Below are 27,827 nucleotides of genomic sequence, written 5' to 3' on the forward strand. Positions count from 1 at the left end.
GATTCTCCCCAGGTGGTGTCTGATAGCTTGCCGATAATAAATGGAACTGCCTCTCACCCCAAACATCCAAGAGATTGAACCCAGTTTTTAAATTACTGTATAAGCTACATATCTGCCATGTCTTCCCAATGGCCTGGACATAACAGCAAATGTCCTTTCATCTTTACCTTCCAAATGCCAGCTCTAGCAAAATGGTCTAGAATGGTTTGTTCCTTTTCCACAAAGCACTATAATTCCTCCAAAATTCATTCCAGCACCTTCATAAGTGCAGTTGTTCTCTTCTTATCAGGAAGAACCTGCCCACCACTAACATTTGTTATAGCTTCAAGCCTAAAGGAACACTTTGAAGTGCTTTATGTGGGTCATTTTTATCTGTGCCCTGCTCTGGTACCTGGCAGTGAGGGAGATGTTTCCCACTGCTTCCATTCCTTCTGTTTTACCAGGTGTTTTTTTCACAGCTCTCAGATTCCTCACTGCAAATATTCTCTGAAAGCAATAAAATATAAATACAGACTTTGCTGATTGTGCAGGAATCAAACACCACCTGAAACACCCCTGCAGTAATAGGTGCATCTAGAAAACCCACCCCAAAATGGAGCTGAGACAGACACATCAGCTGGATGGAGTTTGGACATGATCCCTTGGAAAGCACCAAGGAAAATCAGTAGGACTGTTCAAAGTTATAAGTTATCCTGGCATTGCTCTCACGTGCAAAATCTGAAAAGATATATTGGTGCCTGGTAATCAGCCAATTCAATGAAATTCTGTTCAAGAGAAGAGGCACACAAAGTACTGTAACTATCACAGCATCCCCTGATGGTCAAGCATAATTCAAGACGTGAAGTAAATGATAGAAGCAAAATTAATGCCACCATCAGCTGGTTCCTGAGATGAGAAAGACACCTATGGGGAAATTAAAACCATCCTTCACATCACTGACAAAACAGAGTTTCAGCAGCCATTGGTTGTGCTTTCTACAGGCTGCTCAAAACATCCAATACATCCCTCTCTGTCATTAGATAAAGGAACTCCAGAGCCTCTCCCCAAATTCACTGTGATTTTATAACAAACAGAACCCATCTCCAGGAAGAGCAGCAGTGAACAAGTGGCTTTGTCCTGGGTAGAAGTGACACACACATTCTGCCACCAAGCCTCTGCAGCATGCACAGCAAATTTATCCCACAACAACCCTGGATAAATTGGAAGCAGCTGGTGATTGCCCTGGCAGACACCTATTAACCTACATCATACACAGCAGTGACAGCCATAGCTCATTGCTACAACCCTCAGCAATACCAGTGTCCAAAAAAAAGAGAGGGGGAAAAAAAGGCTATTGATGAGTATGGGCTGCCCTCAAGCATGGTGAAAACAGGTGTGTGTGCATGTGGATGCAAGCTGTCAATGTATTAAAGGAACTGATGACTTTGATTATATTGAGACCACAGACATCAGACCAAAGAGGCAATTCCCAAAAACATCCAGAGATCATTAGGAACAGCTTCCATAGCTGTGCTCTCCCTTCTAAAAATGTGAAATAATTGTGGAGTCTCAAAATATTTAATGGTTTGATGAAAAGTTTAATTTTTCCCGTAGCAATTTATGGATATGAATCATGGGGAAAGAATGCTGCTGATGGGGAGAAAAAACTGAAGCCTTAGTGATGTGGTCCTGACATATCTTTTAGATTGAAAGGAAGATGAATGCTGATGCTAGAAATATTACTGAGAACAAGCAGACTGTGCTGTCAGAAATCAATAGATACAGACTTATGTACTTTGGTCACATCAGACACTGAGATGAAAATAAACCTCAAGAAAGTAATTACAGGGGGAAAAGCAGAGGATCAGTGCAGAAGAAAATGAGCAGTGGGAAGATGGAGGGGACAGCACTGCAAGGGATGTCCACACGTGGAGGGAAGGACTGTGCTTTCCTCAGGTCCAGAGAGCAGCAATGAGACCAGCAGGAGCAGAGAAGCAGTGGCTGGGAGGGGTAGGCAGGCAGAGCAGAGAGAGCAAGGAAGCAAGGTAAGAAAAGGAAAGGTTGCAATATGCAATATGTCCACTTAAAACAACATTTTTAGGCTTTATCCCATGTTAATATTTTCTTTAACCCTTTCCAGAGGACCATCATAACCCTTTCCTTTTCAAAACTTTGCAAGAAAGGAGGGGGAAAACCAAAAGTTTTAATTTTGTATGAGTGGCCCTTTCCCACCTCCTACACTGTCACACCACACACACAGAAGGTGACCACGAGCACAAGGCTGTGTGCTGTAGGACTGATCAGACTGTGGGGCATGTCCAGATCTGCACTGCCCTTCAAAGAAATTCAGGAGTCTCTACCCCATGCAACACACACAGCTACCCCCTGGAGCTTTGCACTACAAAACCTGCCAGGAAACAGCCAGGACAAGTCCTCATGTTGCTGGAGAGAGCAGGTTTGATGTGTCTGTGTCTGTGTCTGTGCCTGAGTCTGTGTCTGTGCCTGAGTCTGTGTCTGTCTGTGTCTGTGTGTGCACAGACCCACCTGGGATGCACGACCTGTGCACACCTGGAGTGCCACCCAAAGCTGTCACCAAGCCAAGCCAGCTCCTCCTGCTTCCCATCCCATCCCATCCCATCCCATCCCACCCCAGCCCATCCCATCCCCTGCCCACTCCCCTCACAGTGCCACTGCAGGTCTCTTCTCCTTCCTTTGAACCCAACCCTGATTTTTTCCCAGTTTCACACCATGCATGGCTGTGGGGCTGGAGCAGATCCTGGGCACAGGGATCTGCAGTGGGGTTGTCACAAAAAACCACACAGGCACAACAGGCAGCTCCTCATGTATTTTCAGAGATGAAATCTCTGACACAGGCTCTTAAAACTGTGATTTAAAAGTGTGGTCAACAGCACAAGTGCCAGAGAGGGGAACTTAATCCTTCTGAGGCAACTGCCACTTTCAGGAGCTGCTGCTTGGAAAGGAAAAGGAGACCATGAACCCAAACTGCATTTCCAGATCTCTGCTGCTTCCAAACCCTGCTAGGACCAGCTTTGTGGGAAGCATCAAGTACCCTCTTGCCTGAAATCCACCCTCTGTCGGGAAGCTCTGAAGCACCAAAATATTTTGACAAAAATCCAAATCCTTTTCATGATAAAAGAAAACAAGAAGCAATTTGCAAGGCTGAGAGTGTGGAATTAGAAGGTGCACGCACAGAGCACACGGCTCAGGTTGACTGAGCTGGTGTATCTCATGCAGAAGGTGATTTCTGGAGCTCTTTACTGATAAGACTCTGTGTCTGAACCACATTTTTTATGTCAGCTGAGACATACAGACAAGTCTGAAGAAGCTAACTCTAAAATTCATGTAGTCAGCGTCTATTTTGCTCTTTCCAAATATTTAGGGATTAGCTTTGCAAGCACCAAGAATAGCTCTAAGCACTGATAACCTCTCCAAGGTACACAGCTGAGCCCTACTCCTCCTCTGCACAAAACCCAAACAGAACCATGTCCCTGGGCTGCTGTTCAGTTCTGCACGCTGTTTCACCCATGAAAACCATCCCAAAATGGAACTCAAACAGCAGACAATGCCTCAGACTTCACTGGGATTAATTCTGATTTTTCTGGCTAGAGTGTATGCAAATAACACCAGTTTCTTAAATCAAGAAAATAATTCAAGGTAAGACTGAGGCAAGTCCCAAGCCAGCAGGTCAGAGAGGGGATGCCTCTTTCCACAGGGCCTTTGATCTTTGCTGCTTGACCTCGCTTTTGGCAACCTTGGGAGGTCAGGGAAATTGTTTGGGGAGCCCCACAGCCTATTGATTTCTTCTCAAGGGGCAGGCCATGGGCATTGTCATGGTAATGGCAGCCCCCCAAGGCGTGTTAGGTGTTCCACCCCTCTGAGATGTGCACAGGCGAGGGCATGCCTGCCTGCTTTGGGGGCCAACAATCTGCCAATCAGTTCCACCCCGTGAAAACTAAGGTGAATGTGAGGAGACCTCGCCACCTGTATTATAATCTGCAGCTGTATTGAAATTTTCCTGGCAGAGATGAAATTTTAATGTTTAATTTACTTGAACTAATGTGTCACAAAATCCTCATCTATGCTGAAAATTCTGATGAACCTTTGGGTGGACGAAGAGACCTCCAAACTTTGATCCTTTTCATCACTGTATTTTAAAACAGGCAGCTCCTTAAGAAGGTTAAGGAAGCAATAATAAAGACTTTTCAGTGTGCATACATGATCATTCCATACTGATGCACTTCAGCTTTAATAATATTGTATTAAATTTTATTGTAACCTCACTGACATTTACTGCAAGGGAAAGTGCGTAAGCTTAACAGCCTTATAAAATACAGCCCAGTAATGTACCTATAAAGCATAATATTTCTATACAAATGATGAGCTATTGCAATTGCATCCAATTTAGTGGCTCATTATTAACGAGAGCAATCACCTTCTCAGTCACATGCTCTGAAACACAGCCTGGTGTGTCGGTGCCATTTCACATTTTACAAGGCAGCTGCTCCAATTTCACCCCACGGCACAATGATCTGACAGTGGAAATTCTCTTCTGATCATGAATTAGCTGCAAAACACACCTGGTGATGAAGAGTGAGTCCTCATGCACATCACCATGACTAGAGTTTATTCAGAGGAGGGAGACTGCACTACCTGAGATCAGGGTGATTTAAGATGATGTTTCTCCCTCCACTCCCAAAGACAGCCTTTCAATAAAAACCTCTTCTGGTACCAAATATTGGACGTTGGTGGAATTTGAGTTGGACTTTAGTGGAGTTTAGCATCTCCTTTCACAAAAGCACATCTGAAAGTCCCTGCATCCATAACCACTTGTTCCTCCAAGCCCTTAAAACTCTCCAGTGAGCTCTTTGTGGCCTGTTCCTTTTCTAACAGAAGTCCCCAGGCATTCCCAGACCATTCTGATGGCATCTGCTGGGATCCAGAGACCTGGCAAAAAATCACCTAACTGTCCTTATAATCCCAAAAGAGGTCTCCTAAGCAAGTCCTCTGGATCCCTCCCAAAGGCACTGAGGACAAGGTGATGCTTGAAGTCAGAACAGTTGTTCTTATCAAGGAAAAGATGGACAAGGATACAAATTTCAGCACAAGCAACAGTTGCCACTTCCAGTAAGCAGAACTTATCTTTTCTTCAACAACCATTTCAAAGCTGAGCAAAACTCGATGCTTTCACTGTCAAGCAGCAGGTTTGCATCATTCAAAGAACAAATCCTGGAGGGCACAACTTTAAAATAGACACAAGGGAAATTCATCCACACCTAACACACCCACAAGCTTCATGACTGTGGATTCCACACCTCCTTCAGCTGCACTGAGACAAAGCACAACAAAAAGACAGTAGGACAAGACCCTACAAGATGTGAGGGGTGCCCCTGGCATGACCCAAGTTCAGAATGTCTGAGGACCTCTATCACATGGGAAGATCCCAGTGCAATGAAGTCCTCACGAGCAGCTGGGGATTTTCTGAGCTGTCAAGGTGACACAGCCTCAAAGCCATCAGTTGCTGCTCAGCAGGATGAGACAAACACAGCTGGTACCTGGGAGAGATTAATTCAAGGAGTCATCTTGGCTGGAAGACAGGCAAAGATTTGGAGACACTGTGTTTATGGTGTAAAGAAAATAAGTAGTTCATTTTCCTGGAGCATTAACTGTAATGGCTGTCAGGGGGGATTACCAATATTGTTATGCCAGTGTCAGCACATGTTGTAGAGCAGCTATATTTTGAATTTCCATACTTGCTTAATTTAATGTTCAGATAATCTGGCAAATGAAAGACGAGGCTCAAAGAGTCTCCCCCCCCCACCCCCACTCTCTCTTTAAAAAAATCATTCTATTAAGAATGTTAAATTCTTGGGAGCAAGAACTGGCGTACATGGAGGGCACATACTAATCTCATTTATGCTGAGATTTGCTTTCTGTTAAGCAACAGAAAAACAGCTAATCAAGCATAATTCAATAATACATCATCTGCAGATGCAAAGACTCAGAAGATTGGTATGGAGCTTTGCCCATTTACATAAACTGATGATCTAGGCCAGGTGCAATTAATTGCACGTGGGGTGTGGGTGCACACCTCAAAAACTCTTCTGATGGCTCCTCCTCAGCTTTGGCTCACTGGAATCTGGGACAGCTGCCAGCACATGACTGAATAGGATTTGTACTTCTCTTCACGTGTCCCAGGTCTGTGGCAGCCACGAGAGCCACTTCCCTGGGCAGGGACTGCCCAGCTGCCACTGTCCCCACTGCCCAGTGCCACCAGAGGCACTCACAGCTTGTGGAAAACATCAGATGGAATCTGGGACCAGCTGATGACACTGGCATGTCCTCTGTATCACACCTCAGAGCATTTCCAGACATCCTCAGAACAGCTTTGTGCTCCTTGCAGGAAACCACAGAAGGCAAAGCCTGCTGGGCCACTGCTGGGGTCAGTGTGCACTTCCCCATTTCCATGTTTGCAGCCACCACCCAGCAGGGGCTCAGGAGAAGGGACATGGGGCATGCCAGGAGGAGAAAGGAGCCCTGTGCCAGGCACTCTGCAAACACAGCAATGTGCTGGCACTGCACCCTGGAGCTGCTGCCCCACGAGGCAGCCCCGAGCCCCAGCTCTGCAGCTGGAACAAGGGCAGCATTTCACACCCACAGCAAGCCCTGCAGCACGCTGCACTCCTTGGAGCTGTCTGGAGGAAGCAGTTTTGTTTTCTGGACAATTGTGATACTCCTTTTGTTTGTTTCATTCAGATTCAAGCAAAAACGAGAAGTGTTTGAAATTCCCCACCCAACAGAACAGAGCTGTGGTCCAGGGAGAGCTGCTGGGTGCTGGGGACAGGCTCCTGGAGCCCTGGGCTCCCTGTCAGAGACACTGTGCCAAGAACTGACAAAAAGGCTCCTTCAAATCTCTGAAATCAAAAACATGCTCACTAAATAGTCTGTTTGGCAAGCTGGCAAATTCTATCCCCTAAATACCTTTTCAGTGTTACTATTATGCAACTTCATGGATCACAGTGTCACACAATAGGGCAAAAGCCTCATATTTCAGACTAACTCACAAGAGTCCAGGTTACACCTCTTGCCAGTGCTTCCTCTGAGTAATATCTGATATATAAGGAGAAAACATCCTAGGAGGTTGGAGGTTTTGGAATGTAAAACCTAGTACACCAATAGACAGGAGTAGCAGAGAGAGTGCTGTGCATGAGGGCCATAGGCAGACACACCAACTGAAACCCACACAAACAGCAGAGGCCAAGAGATTTCTCTTTGTTCTCTACCCCCTGTTTTGTTGTTAAGGCTCTATGCTAATTTCCATGGAAATGCTACAGCACATTTGTAAACACACATGAAAGGCAGCCAGCTCTGCAGTCACTGCTGTCTTGGACTATTAAGTACAATATTTAGCTCAGCCAGATGCCACCAGAAGTTCGCCAAGGCCATAAAACAAGCTTGATCACATATTTTCGAAAATGAGGATATGAAGCCATTCTGGAAGAGTTTCCATGTATGTTTGTGTATTTGTTTCCTTCCATCTGGCAAATTCCCTCCCAAGGCAGTGAGATGAAGCCCAAGGGAGGAAGTGTTTGTGTTCAGTCACCTCTCAGCAACACCCTTCAGGAGGAGGATTGAGGGCCCCTCAGCCAGAGCACAGACTGCTGCTAATGGCACAGAGGAGTCCAGGAGGTGCTGCTGCTGCTTTTGGTGGCTGTAAAGAATGGGCCAGGAGACCAGCTGCTTTTTTAAGGCCTTTATAGAAGGTCAGCTTTGGGTGGGGAACCTGAGGAGTCACACACACTGCCACTGCTCCTACTGGGTGATGCAGAGAAGGAGGACATCAGCTTTGTCTCTTGACAGAGCAGGGGCTTCCATCCTCATGAGACTCCCTAGGGAAACTTTGCTGGTTCTTGGTCTAGGGATGTCATGCTGGCCGAGTGCTGTTGAGGTCATGGCAACAAGGCAAAGAAGCTCTGGTTGGTGATTTCATCTTCTCCACTGTTCTCCCCACCTGGGAGTACCATTTTCAGTCTTAGATGTTATGTTGGCTCGTTGTTTTTAGGGGTTTTTACCACTGAATGGTTCCCATGAGCACTTGCTGTCACGTGCCATTTTGGAGGGGGCAGTGGAGGTGGGCGTGGATACAGAGTGGGTACTGGGATGGGGGAAGGGACAAACAGCTCACAAACAATTCACAAAGACATAAAGCATTAACAACAAATAGTCAACACAACAGTTATAGCCAGCTGGGTAGACATACATCAATACAAGCATCAACAACAACCAGGTAGACACCTTGTAGAGATAAACTTGCATCTGGAAATTTATCCCCACAGTGGTCCTCAAGGACCCTCTGCTCTCTGCTGGGTGCACACCTCCAGGGCAGCTGGCCCCAGGGCACGGTGGAGGCAGCTCTGCAGGTTTTTGAGGTGTCACAACCCCATGTGCAGACACAGCACATTCCAAGCCTTTCTCTACCCTTAGGGCAGCGTGGAGGGGCTCTGCAGAGGAGAGATCATGAGTTCCAGCCTCACAAAACCTGTACACAGGCAGTTGCAGAGCTGAGCACCTCAGTAAGGGGCCTGGTGAAGCAGAGTCATGACTTGTGCAGAGCTCATGGCTGGGGACAGCCAAAAAACATCACTGGATTCTCTTCTCTCTGCATCTGCTTTGGGCCTCTGGACACCTTCAGTCCTGTGCTGTTCCTGTCCCTGTTGAACTGAGTCCAAGAGCTTGCACCATCAGTAACCTCACAGCAGAACAGGGCAGGAACAGGAAAGCAAAGGAAATCAAAATATTAAATCTCTCAAACTACTGTTCTATAGCATATTTAATTATAATCTGGTGCAGAAACTGTTGCAAAGACCAGAAATATGGAAGCCACAGGAGGCACCCAAGAACCGCTTGGAGCAGCCAGCCAGGCACCCCCAGGGCTGTATCAGCTCAGGGATGGGCAATGAGCACAGACAATAAGGAACCCACAGCAGAGAGGTGAGAGACCATCTCCCTTCAAGGATCCTCAGCCCCATAACCTGCCCCCAGCCCTGGCTCTATGTTCCCATCCCCTCCTGCACTGAGTGCAGGAATGCTCTTTGACTGCGCAACTCCTGCCCGGGATTTTTTCCTTGCATCTCACCCACAGGAAATTGTACTTAGTTCCACAAAGATTTAATGCAATTATTTTGCAAATCAGATGTCTCCAAGTGTCACAAGCCCCTGCTGCAGCCTCGTGTGATTCAGCCTTGCACTGCCCCTGCACCCATTTCTGCCACAGGTCCCGAGGGGAGGAGGTGTCTTTGTGTTCTCCAGCAGACTCTGCCACTGCAGCAGAAGGCTCCTCAGCTGTACCACAGCACAAACAAGGATAGAACCAGTGCTAGCAGGTGCAAACAATCCAGACAGATGAGTGGCTTTAAAGTTAAAGCAGCCCTGAAGAAAGTCCTGCTTTGTCTCACTCAGAGCTGGCTCTCTGCTTTGATGACCACAGTGCCAAACCAGCAGCTCCAGTATCAAAGAACAAAAGCAACTGAACAGGCAAAAAAATAAAGCTCAGTGCACAGGTCACACCAACCACCTGCCCACACCCTCCAGGCTTCTCCCTTGTCCCCAGTGAGTAGTCACAATATTAGAATCATTAAGAAATCCTCTGAGATCCTTAAGAGCCCACCTGTTGATCCAGCACTGTCGGGCCCACCACTAAACCATGTCCCAAAGTGTCACATCTATGTTTCTTGAGCGCTTCTAGGGATGGTGATTGTACCACTCCTCTGTCCCAAAGCTGGACCACCCACTGAAGGAACAACCAGCAACAACAGCTTCCTGCTAGAAAGCTGTGAACCAGACAGCACATCTTGGGTCCCAGCCCTCAGAAACAAATGCCTGACCCACCAGTGAAGGAATTTTTCCCAATATCCACTCTGAGCCTCCCCTGGCCCAGCCTGAGGCCGTTCCCTCTCCTCCTGTCCCTGTTCCTGGAGCAGAGCCCGACCCCCCCCGGCTGTCCCCTCCTGTCAGGGACTTGTGCAGAGCCACAAGTTCCCCCTGAGCCTCCTTTTCTCCAGGCTGAGCCCCTTTCCCAGCTCGCTCAGCTGCTCCAGCTCCTTCCCCAGCTCCATTCTCTTCTCTGGATACACTTCAACCCCCTCAAGATTTTAGCCTTTATATTTTTCAGATCCTGCACTGCATTGGTGCACAGCTCTGAACTCCATATGAAGTGTTAACTACTGTCCTCACATCTTGGTCAGACAAAACAATCCTTCTAAGCCAGTGATGCAAAGACACCCCACAGCCTCAGGCCCCAAAAAGCATAAACAAAAGTGAATTAGGGGATGAGGCAAACCGGGGGAATATGACTTCATTACCTGAAGCTGTAATTGGAGGATTAACCCCTGATATGCAATTGGACCAAAGTTATTTCTGTCTGAAGCACTTGTGACCGTTGTCCATTTTGGGTGTAGCCCCTTGGGGAGGCTTTGTCTGCCCATAATGTACCAGAAGGCCCTTCACTGAATATATCCACTTTTATCCTTTTAACTTTGTCTGGCCTCTGTCTCTAGGTAAGCCAGAAAAAGGCATCACCACAACCAGCAGCTCGCTGTCCCATGGCCACTGGGCCAGTGGGTGCCCTGGCCAGGGGCCAGCCCTGTGCACTCGTGTTCCACTCACAAAATAACCAGAGCTGGTTGCTAAGCCCCGGGTTTATCCACAGGGTTGGAAGCCTGAGGTGCTTGGCCCTGCCCAGAGCCAGAACACATGTTTGTGGGATATACAAAGTGCTTGAAATAGAGGCCACAGAGGACCCATTAGAAATTCAATATTAGCTTTGTAAAATTGCTAATAATTAGCTACAGCTCTTTTCTCCATCACAGCAGCTGGTGACATGAAAGTGATTAAGTTTCTAATGAATAGATTAGGGTTACTGAATATATTAAATAACAAGGTTTTTAATCAACTGTTTATTGATTCCAGCAAGACAGTTCTGATGGCAAAAAAAACCACTGGGTAGCTGTGGAATTTATTTATGGGCTAGTGTTCTACATCAGAAATAATTAAAAATAGATTATTTTTCACCAAATCTAGGGCTTTTTTCTCTTTGAGGCAGGTCAATATGGATTAAATTAACTGCAAATAATAAATTAAGGGAGAATTGAAAGCTAAATTCAGAGCAGAGAGGTGCTTGCAGCTTGGCAGTCAATCTTTGTTTGCAGTTGCTGGGGCAGAACCAGCCACATATTTATTGTCTGGTTTCAGCCAGGAGAGACAAAAAGGTTGGACATCTTGGGCAAAGGGTTTCTGAGACACTACCCCTGTTGTCCAGTCTCATGGGAAAGATCCATAAGGATCCTATCCCAAAGGCCATCTGGGGATAGAATGCTGTTAAATAACCAGAAATCAAACTTTTATTTGCTCACTCGGTTCACTGGGTGCCACTGGGAGCCAGGTGAGCTCCCCTAGGAAATTCCAGCAACAGTCTGGAGCTCTGAGACTTCTTTTTGGATTAAGACAGGAGTTCCACCTTGTAGCCTGGTGTTTGGGATGTAACCAACAAAGCCTCATGGAAGAACATCTTTTAGCTCAGCTGCATCCCCAGCCAGGGGCAGGGGCTGTGTGTTGCAAAGCAAAGGATTGTCTGGGAGGTCACCCACAGCTAGAAACACCTCTCTGACCAGCAGCAAAGCTTCCTGCTGGAAAACTGTGAACCTGCCAGCACATCTTTGGCCCCAGCCCTTGGAAACAAAGCTCAGAGGCAATTCCTCTCTGCTCGTCAGAGACCCTCCCCGTGCAGCTCATTGACCTCCAAGGCCAGCCAGGAGACAAGCAGCACATTCCACATTCTCTTTAAGCAATTTCCATTTCTGCTTCTGTCAGGTTCAGAGGACCATCCCTTCATGCAATAGGATCCAGGATGTCCTGCAGTTTTAAATAATCACAGTGGAGACTGTAGGAAAAAGAAGAAATCTTTAGGAGCTCCAATTTTTCCATGGCTCCAAAGCACACAAGAACAACTTTCTGCCAGTATATATAGCTACCTTGGGGTCTGTTACTTTATTAAGGGATATTTGAAGTGCTCCATGACATAAGCAAATCCATAATGTATATATATACAGTGCATAGGCATATGGAGCCATTTATAGAGCAAATCTTTCTAGCTCTGATAGTTTATAAGGTAGAAGACCTTTAGTCTGGCATTGAACCAAAGCCAAAAACTTCATGTGCTTTTTAAACCAGCATAACACAGAGAAGATGTTTTCTTTTGGAGCCTCAGTGGAAGCAGGATTTCACAGCAGGTTTTGCTCTCAAAATGGCTCTGTCCTGAAGGGTTTGGATTAGTGTGAGCAGTACAGTGTGTGCAGGGGGGCTGTTTAGATCATCAAATGGCCATGATAAATCAGAATCCTGTGTTTGTCTGTGGGGAGCTGTGGAGTCACCACTGCTGCACATGGGACATGGGCTGGCATTTGGGGACAGAGATGTGAACACAGGATGGACCTACAGGGAGCACAGCCATGCCATGGGAGTGGCTTTGAGCATTGCAATCCCCTCCTCCCTCCTGTTCTCACTGTCTGCTAAGTCACCTTTCCCAAAAGAAAATTATCATACAGGGAAAGTAAAACCCACGTGGCTTCTCCACCAGCTCTCCTTGCACTAATGTCACAGTTTTAAGGCCAAAGAGATGTGATTTGCAATATTAATATTGATGCTGATACCAACACTTCCAAACATTTATTATACAATTACACATTTATACCATCTAATCATTAGACACAAAGATCATCTACATCCCAAAGCTTTAATGCAATTCCTTCAAGTTTTTCCTTTATTTTCCTTTTTTTTCTCATTTTGTTGACTGTCAGTCTCAGCTCTTAAGTACAGGAAGGGTGGCTCTTTGGAGGAAGGGAGAAACTCTGGAGCATGGCTTCCCTGAGGGATCCAGGAACATCCTCGGCTTGTGCCCTTATCTCTGATACACCCTGGACAGGGGAACCTGGAGAAGGTGATTTAGAGCATGTTTTCCACACCACAACCAAAGAGTACCCAGATTGACCTGCAGTCAACACCCAGGTGTGGAGAGCAGAAGAACATCAGAAAAGAGAACAAACCCCAGAGGAAGAGCCAGCATCTCCTCTGTGTACCAGGAGTGTTGCAGGAAGCAAGTCCCAGCTGGCACTGTAATTCCCAGCTGGCATCTGGAGCATTGTGAAATAAATGAAGGTGCCTTTTCTATCCCAGCATCAGCCTGTTTTTCTCTCTCTATCATACAGCTGCTTCTCTCAGCACACATCCAAGTCTGGAAAGTCCTCAGCATGTTCCAGCAAGACCCAACCATGCTGGCACCTGACTGCACCTTTCTGTTTAGTCCCTGAACTGTATGGGGACACGGGGAGTGGGTCAGTAGGTGATGTTGGCAGGAGGGCACAAGAGCCATGGATTCACTCTCTGAGGTTGTGGGGTCACTCCTAGAAGCCACTAAGCCTAGAGCTGAGCTTAGTGGGACCAGGTCAGATGTCAAAGATGCACCACAGGAGCCATAATGAAAACACTCTCTGATCATTACCCCCTCTTCCTTTCCTTCCCCACTCCCATCTGATGAGTTCCTGGAAAGTGCAAGGTCAAAAGTGAAGAAAGTAGTAAATACTTCCAGGGAGACACTGCAGGGCAGAAAGACCACTGAGAATAAATCCATCCTGGGCATTTCCACCATCTGGTGCAGCATTCCCTCAAATCCACTCCTTGAGGGGATTACCCCATCACCTTCAAGCTCAAATTACAGTTTATAAAGAAACTCCAGGAAAATATCATGTCAAAGCTCTTCAGAGAAGGTGAGTGTCACTGGGGTGCCCCAGGATAATCTCCAGCTCTGCCTTTCCTCCCCCTGTGCAGCATCAGAAAGGTGCCAGGCATTCACCCACAGGCACACCCCACCTCCAATCCCCATGGGTGCCCATCCTTGCTCCAAGGAGATGCAGCTGCACAGAGCCAAGGAGGAATGCTCGAGGCTGCACCTCGTCTGCATGAATCCCTGAGAGCCCCTGGGAATGTGAGATTTGTCAGCATTTCCCATCTCACGTTTCCTACTGGAAATCCCTCCAGCAGGCAGGATGCTGTAACAGGTACTGTCTGCAAGCTGATTAAATCCACATGTAACTGTCAGAGATGAGTGACACATTAGGGCTCTGAGATGTGCATTTGGCCTTTTGCAGTTGATATCTCATGGCATGGCAGCTGCAGGGTGGCAGCATTTAACAGCACTGCAGGTGTGTCACCTTCCATCCCCACGAAAAGTTCTCCCTGCCTGCAAAGCTGCTTTAGCATGGCACAAAGGAGCCCACTCAGCCCTTATCATTCCCACCTGCAGCTGGAGTTGTGCCCATCCTCAGTACTTTAACAATCTGCAAAATCTGTCACTCCACCCTACCTTTTGGGCACAGGGAACTCCGTGAATGACCATTCTCCAACATTTATTCTTTACCCAGATCAAGCCCAGGGAAGGACATGGCTTTGTCTCCCACCCTAACTTAGTGTAAAGAGCCTTTGATGAAAGCATGTGAGAAAAGATTTTTTGAAATCTAAGTAGATTTTGTGGCTTGGATTTAACTTGTTTGCCAAAAATATAAATTCTATGCAATCAGCTAAAGCACTTTTTCCACAGGTTGAGCAAGAATGTCCCTTGGTGGAGAGAAAGCCATACCCACCACATGGATCTTTGGCCCATGGTTCAGGCCAAGGTATGACTTTAAAGGAGATCCTCTGACTTTCTGTAGAAGCTTCTCGATGTGTGAACGCATATGCAGACAGGCACAGCACATTTGGGATGGGATGTCATCTGGAAATCATTACAGAGCACAGACTTGCCCATGGGATTTCCTGCCCTTCCTGCCTGACGTGGGAACAGCCTGTTCCTCATCACTGGGCTGCTCCTGTTCCTCGACACATCAGCTGCACACAGGAGAGACAGAGCAAGTGTCTCCACACCGAGCTGCCTTCTCTTCCTGCCCTTTGGAATCATTCCTTTGTCCCAGGCTTCCAGCACAGAAATTCCCCTGCTGGCATTCTGTGAGGAGTGTCCCTCCTGCTGGAGCAGGGAGATGCTCCACGTTGGAGCACTCACAGCCCACAGGGACTAGGGCAGTTTCCAGAGCTCCTGGCCAAGGCCTGAAACCAAATGGAATTGAGAGGTTTGGGTTTCCAGGTCTTTTTTAAAAATTTTTTTTAAACATATTTTGCCAAGCACAGAACAGTGCAGGAATAGCACAGAATATAAACTTCTTTCCTTTTTCAATTAATTTCACAAACTAAACAGGATCCATAGCCTTCCTGAGCTACCTCAGGGACTCCCTGGAGTGTCTCATATGTTCATATTTCAGCCTCCTTTCTGTCTGCATTTTATGCATTCCTCCTCCCAAAATTCTGAACTCCCTCTTCTCTCTCTTCCCTGCTTTTAGAGAGATTTTTACAGGCATTAAGAGGCTTCAGATGAAACACAAAGAGCCAAATTCTCTATTGCTGTATAATTTTTGCAGTCACTTCCACTATTGAAAAGCAAAATAAAATGTCAGTAAGGACATTTCTGATTTATACACACTTTCTGATTACTAATGGAGACCAAGAAATGCTATTCAGTTGCATTTTCTGACTGATTCTCCTGATTTGGTCACACATATTGAAGGTGTAGAAGCAACAGGTAATACATGTTCTAACAGCTTTGAAAATTATCAGTTGACCTCCCAGTCCTACACTGCAGAATGGAAGCCTAACAAAGCAGGAACATCTGGATATAGCCAGAGCAGTTTGTGCATAATTACTGAACAAGCTTAGTTACCTGCTAATTGTTTCCAAGCAGTTTAATGTTCTTAATGCCGTGTCAAGAGCAAAGACACAGCACTCTACATATTTAATAGCTGACTTCAAAGCCCCACTGTTCGGAGTCACACATGGTAGGAGAAGCAATGCTGCTCTCTGAGCTTCCAGCCAAGCACAAAACACCTCCAGAGAACTTTCTGCAGTGGAGTAGATGAGTAAGGAGCTTGAAAATGGAGACCAGGAAACTGAGGGCCAATGAAAGATAGAGAAATTATATTTTTAAGAACTCATCATTATTCACTAAACTCCTGAGTGTGTTTTCCTGAAGGAGGGTTTGGCTCCTGCCATAAACAGTGGTGGAAGTGGCTGCTCAGCCCCACACACTGAGCATTTGCAGCGAAAGGGAGGCCTGGATGGGAGTTTATAAAAATTGACAGTGACTTTTTACATGGGCAGATAGGACAGGGTTTTAAATAGGATATGGTTTTAAGCTAAAAGAGGGGAGACTTAGACTAGATGTTTGGAAGAAATTCTTCACTCTGAGGGTGGCCAGGCCCTGGCACAGGGTGCCCAGAGAAGCTGTGGCTGCCCCTGGATCCCTGGCAGTGCCCAAGGCCAGATTGGACAAGCCTTGGATCAGCCTGGGACAGTGGAAGGTGTCCCTGCTCAGGGCAGAGAGGTGAAATGTGGTGATCTTTAGAGTCCCTTCCAACCCAACCCATTCTGTGATTCTGCAGGGGATGGATGGATGGATGGATGGATGGATGGATGGATGGATGGATGGATGGATGGATGATGGATGGATGGATGGATGGATGGATGGATGGATGATGGATGGAATGATGGATGGATGGATGGATGGATGGATGGATGGATGGATGGATGGATGATGGTGATGGATGGATGGATGGATGGATGGATGGATGGATGGATGATGGATGGATGGATGGATGGATGGATGATGGATGGATGGATGGATGATGGATGGGAGATGGATGGATGATGGATGGATGGATGGATGGATGGATGGATGGATGGATGGATGATGGATGGATGGATGGATGGATGGATGGATGGATGGATGGATGGATGATGGATGGATGGATAATGGATGGATAATGGATGATGGATGGATGGATGATGGATGGATGGCTGGATAGATGGATGGAGGGATGATGGATGGATGATGGATAGATGCATGGATGGATGAGCTGCTAAGCTGTTGGTTCTCTAGAAAATACCTCAGATTAGCTAAAATCAGCAACAATTCAACAATTTTCCATTGACAGCTAATGTGTTGCAAAGGAAGGAGAAAAAAAACCAAACCAAACCAATAACCAGCCACTTTTTATTGCCACTTGAATGTCAGCTGGCATACTCTGCCTTGGGAAAATGTTCCCTAATTATACAGCCAGCCTTCCAAACACACTCTTCAACTCTCCCACATGTGGCATTTACAGTTGCAGTAATAATACAGCAGCCAGCCAAGAAGCAGAGTCTGAGCACACCTCTGACCTGCAAGTGACCCTCTAATTAGTGGATGCACGAGGTTAACGAAGGGAGCGCTCCTGACTGGAAGGCGTGTTAGCAGCGTGAACTCCAACCTCAGTAAACTGGAAAATCTATGCCAGCAGGTGTTTACACATTCATTAATGCCATTGGCACAACAAAACGCAGCAGAAAAGCCCTTCAGTGGTAATATTTTGCTGGGAGTAAAATGAGAGGTCTCTTTTTTCCTGCTTGCAACAATTACTGCAGAGGCAGGATCGTAACAATGGAATTAGGTGTTGTGTTTGGAGGCTGCAGGCAATCAATTCCCCAGTTGGCCTGGGATACCTTGCCAGGGTTTGCCTACCATCACTACCAAGTGACAAATCCCTTGTTTCATTCCCTTTGTTGGTAGTAAAATGGTTCTGGATGCTTGAGATTTCAAGTGGATTAGTACTTGCAGAGAGCTGGAAGCATTTTGACTTGGATTAGGAGGGCACATCTGGCCCAACAGAAGGGGGAGAGATTTGGACAGCCCCAAGGTGTGCTCTGGAGCAAGCAGAGCAGTGCTTCTGGAGCATCCCCCAGACCCAGGAGGCTGCATTTCCACCCTGACTCTCCCTCTCCTCCCAGAGGCAGAATGGTATCACAACAATCCAGAAAACCAACACTGGATGGGTAGAGACAGCTCAGCCCCAGTCAAAGAGCTGCAACCCAAGCCACCAAACCAGAAGCTTCAGTGTGAATGGGGTGAGATTTTCCAGCTGACTCCCATCAGGATAGAAAGGGAAGGCTGCTGCTGTCTCCAGTCAGATTTATCAAAGCAGCTCCCAGCTCTGTACTTGTAGCAAATCAATAGCAGGGTTATTACTACAAACTGCTGATCCCAGTTTCCATCAAACAATGACACAGGCATGTCCCAAAACGTACTCAATCCTCAGTTAAACCTCCTAAGGCATGATCTGGAGCTGACAGGAGATATAACAGGTGAAAATTGCAGAGAAAGTGATGTGAGTCGAGGCATCCCAGGACTGTGCAATCACAGCAGAACACACAGGGGAGGGATGGAGCATGAGCAGCTTGTTATTAGCAAAAGGGAGTTTGCTATTAACAAAAAGGGAAACAGCTATTTTTGTCAAAAGAGTAATTTTGGTGGGAAAGTAATTTTTTGACAGAACACCAGAAATCTGGAAGCTATTTTTAAATTTTCTTTTTAAAGAAGAATCATGTAAATACTTCCAGTCTCAATCATCACAACCTCAATGGGCTCTAAGGATCTCTCATTTGAGAAAGGGAGCATCAGCTCTGTTGACAAAAGTGATCATCTGCAGTTCTGTTAATACCTTTTCCTACAGAAATGAGACATTTCTTGAGCAGCCCGTTGCTCCCAGAGCTGTGTGGGTGCTGCTGCAGTGACACAGCCCAGAAGGGAGCAGTGCCAGGTGTCCTGGCTAAAACCTGCATCCTCCATCCCTCCTGCAGCAAAACCACAGTGGAGCCAGAGAGGAGGATTTTACACTTGAGAATCCTCTCTTCTTTGGACAACACTGACTTCTTGGGAAAGAGAAGAAGAAAAGGCTGATTTTCCTGGGAAATCTGTGAGCTCTATCTGAGAAGCTGATCTCTCTGTGGCTGCCAGTGTAAGGAAAGGCTTCCTGTGCTGCTCCAGCTCTAAAGCAGGTGAGGAGCAGAGCACTACACTTCACACAGGGATTTTTCAGCTGCATTTGGAAGCAAGGATTCCCTCTGATCCTTAGTGTGAGGTGGAATTTTCAGCATAGCTGATCCCCTGAGTTATGGGAAGCAGCCCCATGAACAAGCCCACTTCTGGAGGGAAGGCTCCTCAAGGGGGTTCCACATCCCCCCCAGCCCAGCGGAGAAAAGCCAAACAAAGCAGTGGTGGCAATTTGTTAAGCAGCAAAGAAACCAGCAAGCAGCAGAGGCTGAGCAGTCAGAGCAGTTTGGAAGGAGGGAGGAGCCAGCCCTGAGGCTCGGGGCAGAGATAACCCCAGTTTGCCACGCTCCTGATTTCAGGCAAGGATAAAGCAGCTGAGTGGTTTTCCCTGGAGAGGCTGGAGTTGAGCTGCCAGTGACTGTGGCTTATTGACTCCACTCCAGCTGAGCAGGCACAGAGCAGCCTCTAGAGGGAACAAAAACAAAGAGCTTCCCCCCCCGTTGGAAGATGAGGGGATTTTTGTCTAATCCCTAAACAAACACATTTAATGCCATTAAAGACTCTCTGGCATTACTGACACGTATCATTCTCATGCTGCTGCATGCAGAGCACAGGCTGGATTTGTTGCATTGCATTCACAACCTGTCCCCAATGGTAAAAATAGCTCTCATGTCATTGTTGGCTAGAAATAGGAGGGAAATGGGAAGTTAACATCAGGGAAATGGATAATTTTAAAGATTTTATGGCCCAACATCTCTAATTAATTTTAACGAACTAGTGCAAATCTCAAACCAAACTAATTCACTCTTTTTTCTCCTCTTGTTCTCGGACCTTTCTCTCCTTTATCCTCTACTCTTTATGCCTGTACTCTTCTTCCCACCAATCAGTGCAGCTCAGAAAGGAGCACCTCTTCTCCTGTAGGGCAATAGGGAAGGGAAGCACAAGGAAAAGAAGGGTGACAGCTGAACAGGATATCTCACAGCTCCTGACACTTCCACACAAAATATTTCTTCTTCCCATCTTAAAAGTGGAGGCACACACACAAAAGCCCAAAAGCTCCATGAAGTTGCCCAAGCCACCATCAACTGAATTGAGCAGATGTTAACAATTTTTTTCAAATGCCACTAAAATAGTTTGTTTCTTCTCTTTCTTTTTATTTTCAAGAAGGGGGAATATTAACCTGTATTCTGTTTTATTACAAATTAGTACAGTAAATTCACGAATACAAGCCGCACGGAGTATAAGCCGCATATCCGGTGTGTTGGCAACATTGATGTCTTTGTCAATAGATAAGCCGCACCCGGAATATTAGCCGCACTTTAGCTTGCCGCGAACTTTCACAAAGTCGTCATTTAGTAACACAATCGCAGGATCGCCGGGGCTTACTGGCTTACTGCCGACCTCGGAAACATTGTTTCCAAGTGAAAAAAAGACACACCCTTTATTTACAAGCCGAAAAAGACAGGAACAATAGTGTGGTCATTTTGCGAGCATTCCCAATGGATCCGCGTTGACTTTAAACAGCCGCTCAGCCACGCGGGCAGGCAGCTGAGCTCCGAGCGGAGCCACATCTCCGTGCTGGCACAGGAGCGGCCGCTCTGGCCCTCGCAGCCCCGTGGGGGGAGCGGCCATTGTAGCCCTCGTGGCCCGCGGGGGGAGTGGCCGTTTTAGCCCTCGCGGCCTGCGGGGTGAGCGGCCATTGTAGCCCTCGCAGCCCCGCGGGGCGAGCGGCCGTTGTAGCCCTCTCCCTGTGAGCCGAGTGGCCGTTCTACCCCTCTCCCTGCGGGCTGAGTGGCTCCCCCAGCCCTCTCCCTGCGAGCCCAGCCAGCCCCGTAGCCGCACAAGACTGAAAACACTTTAAAAAGTACAGAGAAATATCACACACTTTTATTGAACTGCCGAGGTAACTCGCCGAGGTAACTCACCCCGATAACAGCCCCCGCCCCTCAGTAATGCCGCCATCCACAGGCAGGCAATAAGCTGTTCTCTGATTGGTTCATCGTCGGAACAACGGGAAACCATGGATTTCAAACTGTTTCGGCTCGGGACTGGACTGGTATGATACTAGGTAAGGGCAGATATCACATTTTTGTTCATAGATTAGCTGCACCCAAATATTAGCCGCACTTCCGGGTTTCCACCAAAATTTTTGTCTAATTACTGCGGCTTGTATTCGTGAAATTACTGTAATAATGAAAAGCAACACAGCATTTATATTAAAAAAAAAGAGTCATTGCTGAAGCTGGGAGTATTTAATTCTGTAACACGATAAAAGTCCAATTATCCCTTAAAATGATCCCTTTCTCATTAAGGGCTATTTCAAAAACTGGATTTCAAGACTTAGATTTCCCAGACATTCCTGACCAGCTCTTCTCTGAGTGACATGGATAGAGATGATTATGTGGTTAGGAATTCAAATCACTGACATGATGAGTTGGACAGGGGTGGCCCAGCTCCAGCTTGTACTCAGAGCCTGCTGCCACTTGACTCCTGCTCCATGGCCTGGGGCAGAATGAGCTCTGCAGATGCTCCTCCTGTGCCCATCTCTGTGGTAGGTCTGCTGCAGGCTCCAGGTGAACCAGTGATATTCACAGTGATAAATACTTGCAGAAAAACGATTTTGGAAAGGATCTGAAATCACATGTTACTATATTTAATGCAACACCTCTGCACAAAGGGCATCTCTACCCCAGCTCTCCCCTGTTCAGCGTTCTCTGAAGCACATGGCTGCTCTGAGACATGGCCTTGGACCCACTGGGCAGTTCCAGACTTCAGGTGAAGCCTCTGGGATGAGCACAGTGCAAGTCCCCCTCCATGGGAGCAGCAGGAAGAGCCAGTCCAGCCTGGCTCCTGAGGACTGTGCCCATCTCACACCCTCCTCCTGCTGCAGGATTTCGTCCTCACAAAATCCCACCTCCAGCTGCTCAGGAGCCACTCTCCCCTCCCTGATTTCAACAGCACAACCAGGATAACCAGCAATTCTCCCCTGGTCAGAGCAGTTTCACCCTGGTCAGGTCAGGGAGCAGTTACAGAGCAGCTTTGCTGGTGGGCATGGGGGAGAGGATGGACACAGAGCCAGGAGCAATCAGCACTGCTGCCAGGAGAGCTGCAGCCTGAGCACAAGTGCCCAGCCTTACCAACACCCTCTCTTTAGGGCACAGACACTTTCTTGAGCAAGTCTGATGGATTCTGGCTCTGTCTCCTCACCCTGCTCTGCCTCAGGCTCCCACACAGGGACCTGCAGAGGTGAAGGAGATGCCAGCACCTCATTGTCCCCAGCTCCTCCAACCCCAGCAGCTTCAAGCACAGGAATTGCTCCAGCAAAATAAAACACACCAAGCCTGTGGCATCGCTGCAACACTGCTACCATTCACCTGAGCAAAATAAAGCCACAACCATCCCTTCAGGAGAGGAAGAAAATGGTTTTGTAGGACTGTAATGATGATGAGGAGTTCAAATCTAACCACATATATAAAACTTTAAAACTCTCATAAACAGATTTTGAAAGGGAGCCAGAGGCACTGGTGCAAATGTGAGCAGCTCCAGTACAAAGTGATATAAAAAAACCCAACAAAAACCTGGGTAAGGAGAAAGAAAGAATCAGAGAAGGGTTTTCCATTTTTGTGTGTGCAGAAACAGCTTGAAAACAAGATATTTTATAAGCAGGGAGAGATCAGGTTTGTTTTCTTATTTTATTTGATTTTTTGCACCCCTGATTAATTGGTAAGCACAGCCAGAACATAGACATGCCAAATGCAGATGTGTCAGGTTCTTCAGGTGGCCCCGAGCCAGGTAAACATCTGACCACAAAGCCCACCTAATTTTAGTGGGCTGAAGTCTGGAAAAGTGATTAACTACAGAAAGGCCAGTGTATTGCTTTGTACCTGGGGAATGAGGCAGCAAAGCAAGGGCTCTCAGGTCCTAATTAAGAAACTGCCTTTTCACTCCGTGGAAAGCCGGAGCGCCCTGGAATGAAGGAAGCTGGTGCTTTTCCAGCAGTGCTCATAAAGCTGTCAATAACTGAAGAAAGTGGCCTTGATGGCGTGAAAAGCCATCTCCCAGAAAAAAAAGGGGGAAAAAAACCCCCTCTTTGCTGTCCAATAAGGCCTAACAAATCATCTATGAACATATAAATGGCAAATTTAACTGCAAATTAGCAGTGTTTAGGAAATCCAGACAGTTAGCCGGCTAGAAAATACGAAAATCAAAAGGAAATTCAAATTCAGCAAATACTTTTGGGGTTTTTTTTTCATCTTGGGTTTCTCTATAGGTACTCAAGACAGCTGGGAGTTGTCCTTCCTTTGGGCACATCCCCTTGCAGAGGATCCACCCTGGGGACCCTTCCCCAGGCTGTGATGGGTTTCCTGCACACCCAGGGCATGGCACAGACCTGGCTTCCAGATGGAGCTCTCACAGCTGGGGGAAAAGTCCATCACCTTATCTTTACAGACTGCAGGGCTTCCAGAGGACTCAAATGGCTGCTGCTCTTCATAAAATTAATGGTGTGCTTTTTATGGGTTTTCATACAGCTGGGAGCCCGATCCTGCTTAGAAGGGGCTGTTAATACAATTACCAGCCTGGTTTTGCACTGTAAATTCTCTGTTGTTTTCTTTGCCCTGTTTAGGAGTTCCATTTAGACGTGCTGTGGAAATCGGGTTGGGTTGTTACCACAGCTGTACTGAAGGCTGTGCTGGCACTTGCTTTATAAAAAACATATTTTCAAGGTTTATAATAGCAATAAAATTTTCCCCTCTCGCCAAAACTTGGCATTGGCACTTCAGCAGAGCTCCAGAGGACACTTTTTGGAGAATTCTGAAGAAAATAGGCACACACTCCATGCAGTCTGCAAGTCCAGAGGTTTTAGGGGCCAGACAGGGCTTGGGGGTTGTAATTGGGGCCTGGGACCATTTCTACATCATTCACACAACAGTACAGGTTACCCTCCCAAACACAGGCAAGCCCAAAAAGGACTTCAATCATTTGTCCTCCATTAGGAAGTGGTACCACATTAACTTAATTGCAAGCTGATAAATCTCCTGATGTGAATACAGTCATAAATGGGGTTTTTTGAGGTGTTTTTCATCTTTTTTTAACTCGATTTCCTCACAGGAAAAATAAATTTTACCAGTGTAAGTTCTTACACTGTTATAATTATCCCAGCATAACTTTGAATGTGGAGTTATTAAAAAAAAAAATCACAGTTTTATCCAGTGTGACCATATTAAATATTAAATATAAGCCACACTTAATCAAATGAGCAAGGAAGGGGGAAAGAGGAAGCACAGCTCAATTTAAACATATTTATTTACCACTAGAAAAACAATCAGGAAATAATTTTTTCCTCCCAGAAGAGTTTGAGATTCCCAGGCAAAATCAGATGAAAAGTTAATCTCAAGAATATTCAGGTGTTGAAAGACAGGAAGGAAAGGGGGAAGTTAAGTCGATGCATGAAAATGGGAGAAAGTTTTGGTTTTTTGTTTTATGTCACTTGTTTGTTTGTCTTTAGGCAAGACGCAATTTTCAGCCCAAACCAGATTTTTTAAAATCTGTTTCTGAAGATGTCGACTGAAGCCATTTAGGAAGCTAACCAAACACAAGAGGGTAAGAAGAAAAGTTCTTGCAAGGATGAAGGCTGTTGAAAAGCCAGGAATCTGGGGATGGTCAGGTGGGTCAGACCTTGCAAGGCGCAGCCAGGGAGCCTGGAGAGATCTGGGCCATTAAAAATCCATGCTCATAAATGATCCAGAAAAGGGCGTGAGCAGTGAGCTGGGAAAGTTTGCTGACAATACTGATTTGGGGAGCATCATAATAAACTCCAAAACAATTTTTTGATACATTGCCAGGTAATTAAATGGTAGATGAAATTCAACACACATAAATGTAAAGGGAGTTACCTGGGAAAAAATACAATCTAAACTTCCTGTGTGAAATGATGGGCTCTAAGTTGGCCAAAGCACACAGGAGCAATGCCCTGGGTTGTGAGAGATGGATGTGTGGAACATCAATCCATTGGTCAGCAGCAATTTTTTTAAAAAGCATCATCGGAAATTATTAAGACTAAAAAATAAACCAGGGAATACCCTTTCACCCCTGTGTAAGTTTGGCCTTCACCTGCAGCTTCATCACCCTGTCCAGGTGTTGTTCCCTGAAAAAACAGGTGGTGTTCAACCCTTCACAAATTCACTTTATTGAGTTGAGGTTTTGTAACCAGTTATGCAGCAGGTCAGAATTTCCCAAATACTAAGATTTCTCTGAATTTTAAACTTCAGAAGAAAGGTCAGCATAACAGATCTATAATCAACAACACTGTGTTGTTGATTATATTGTGGAATAATATTATTAGTGTCCACTACTGCATCCCATTCTGCCCAGGACACCACATGGTGGTGAAGAACAGCTGGACAGAGTTCAGAACTGGCTTTGATGGCCAGTGCTGAGCACAACACCCATACAGGGCTCTGTATGGGAAAAAGCTGCAGCCATGTCTGGTCTGTCCCTTTCTTTCAATATTTTTTTTCCCTTACTGTGATTTTCCTTCTCATTTACCTCAATCAATCTCTTCTCATTTCCAGGCCAAAGACAATTCCCTAGGGATTCATTGCAGTTGTTATTTTCACGGGACAGCAGCCACGCCGAGTGCTAAATTAATTAGCCATCACCTTCCACTTCCTCTGCTTAGGGCAGATTGGAACAATTACTCCTTTTTAAAGCCCACCTTCACCCCTGCCATCACCAACCTGCTCAGAGCAGACCCAGCCAGTCTAGCAGGAAGTAAGAGTGAACCCTGAAAAGTCTTTGCCAAGGTATTTTTAGAATCAAGACCCCAGATTAAGAGTGTGCTGCAACTGTGTGTGCATTGATTATAAGGTTTGGAGCTGAAATTAGAGTGTGGGAGCTTCTGACAGCATTGACACAATGAAGAAAGAGGTGGGTATGATCTCCCAGGTTTATGAAGGACATTTTTTTCCTGTACATTGTAGTTTAACTACATAGCTAGGAGAATTCTATCCCTGTTCCAGGTTTTTTTATCCCTCAGAAATTAGAAAGAGAAGCGTCTGGTTTGCACAGGCAGCTCCACAATGGAAAGGAGAGCATTTGTGGGTCAGCCCTGAGGCTGGACAGTGAGGTCTGTTGGAGCAGCAGCAGCACCTCTGGTCACTCACTGGATGGACTTTCTCCCTGTGTCAAAACCTGGCACCAGTCTGAGTTCAGTGTGCCCCAAGATCCCCCTCTGATGCATTCTGTGTTTGGCTACTGAAGCTTCCTGCTCTGCAATAAGTTTAGCCCTGGGCCAAGCTCTGCTGTCATTCACAGCTCATCACCTGATGATGTTAATTTGGGCACCCTGTTACCCACATCTGTCAGCTTTTTGTGATAAGTGTATTTCTGATCACTGCAGTTCCCCTTTATCCACAGCCAAGAAAACGCCTCCAGCAGCATCTCCAGCCAGTCTGGTCCATATGTTTGGATTTGGGTTTTTTTAGCTCATAGCTGTTAATAGAACAAGGGATAGCTTGGGGCTGAGACCAGAGGGGCACTGCAGAGTCACCTGCAGAGTATCAGATGGACACAACAGGGAGCGTTATAGCTTGTTTCTAGAGAAGAAAGACACCTCATCTCTGGAGCTTTCCAACACTGCAAATACCTGTGCAACCTTCCCATCACTCCTGCCAGAAGGCCCCAGCACCTGCAGCCTGGATGAACAGAAGGCACCAAAAATGCACTTCTGTTCCCAGAGGTAGCAGCAGGAGAGGTCCTGTTCCTGTGGAGAGAGGAGAACAGGGCAGGCTCCTACACCAGCCTGGCTCTCTCTGCTCCTCACAGGGAAGGCTCAGGGTGTGTCAAGGCATCCTTCTGCAAATCTGAAAGCAGATCTTTCTGCTTTCTCTCTCTCAGGAACAGATTCCTAACCTTACCTTACCTTAGGGCAGAGACCACCTCTGTGAAATAAAACATGGCTTTTGGAGTTGTGTTTTTGTGATCTATGAAATCACCCAGACCTTTTGGGTAAATAAATTCTGGCTGTGAAGCTGACCTCTTAGCTTCTAGCAGATCACTAAAGCCTCAGGGTTTTTCATTAGGCTTCAATAACATCTACAAATCCCTGTTTTCTAGTCTTTCTTTAAAATCCCTAGGAGGTAAAATCTCATGGTAAATTTTGCTTTAAATATCAACTAGAGGTACAAGTTCAATAAGTGTAATATCTTAACTGCAGAGTGCCAGAGGCAAGCAGTGCTAATCACACAAGGCTTTTGCAAGGTTATTTCACTGTGCTGCCTATGTTGTCTCTAAAATACTCTCTCAAAGGTTGGCTTCACAGCTCCAACTGATTTCAGTCACCAAGGAAGTGTGAGGAGCAGCCTAATCCAGAGAAAAGCATCAGATTTCCTTCCTCAGTATCTCTGTTGTTGGTCACCAAAGCCCAATTTGGCATCAACTGTGGGGCCACAAATAGAACCAATAATGGATTAAGGGCACAGAGAGGAAGGACAAGGTGAAAATGAGATGCTGGAGAAGTCATCCAATGAAGAATGCCTTCAGTCAAAAGGAAAAGCAATATATCAATCTCCACATTTCTTACAGGCAATATTCCAGCATGCTAGAAGGTGCAAAGTTGAAATCCAAAAAATCATGCAATTAAGCTGAAAAATTGACTAATCTGAGAAGTTCTTCAGGCTACAGACCCAGCAAGGATCAATACAATTCTTTATATTGCTTATTAACATAAAAATATCACATAACAGTACTAGAGCAGATATCAAACCCACCTAGACTTTTTTCTCAGCAAGCTTGAGGCACAGCTCTGTCCCAGAGACAGGACACAAACTGTACAGGTCTGACTGGTCCAACACAACCAATTGTGGAA

Source organism: Catharus ustulatus, chromosome 20 (genome assembly GCF_009819885.2).
Source record: "Catharus ustulatus isolate bCatUst1 chromosome 20, bCatUst1.pri.v2, whole genome shotgun sequence".
Taxonomy (NCBI): Eukaryota; Metazoa; Chordata; class Aves; order Passeriformes; family Turdidae; genus Catharus; species Catharus ustulatus.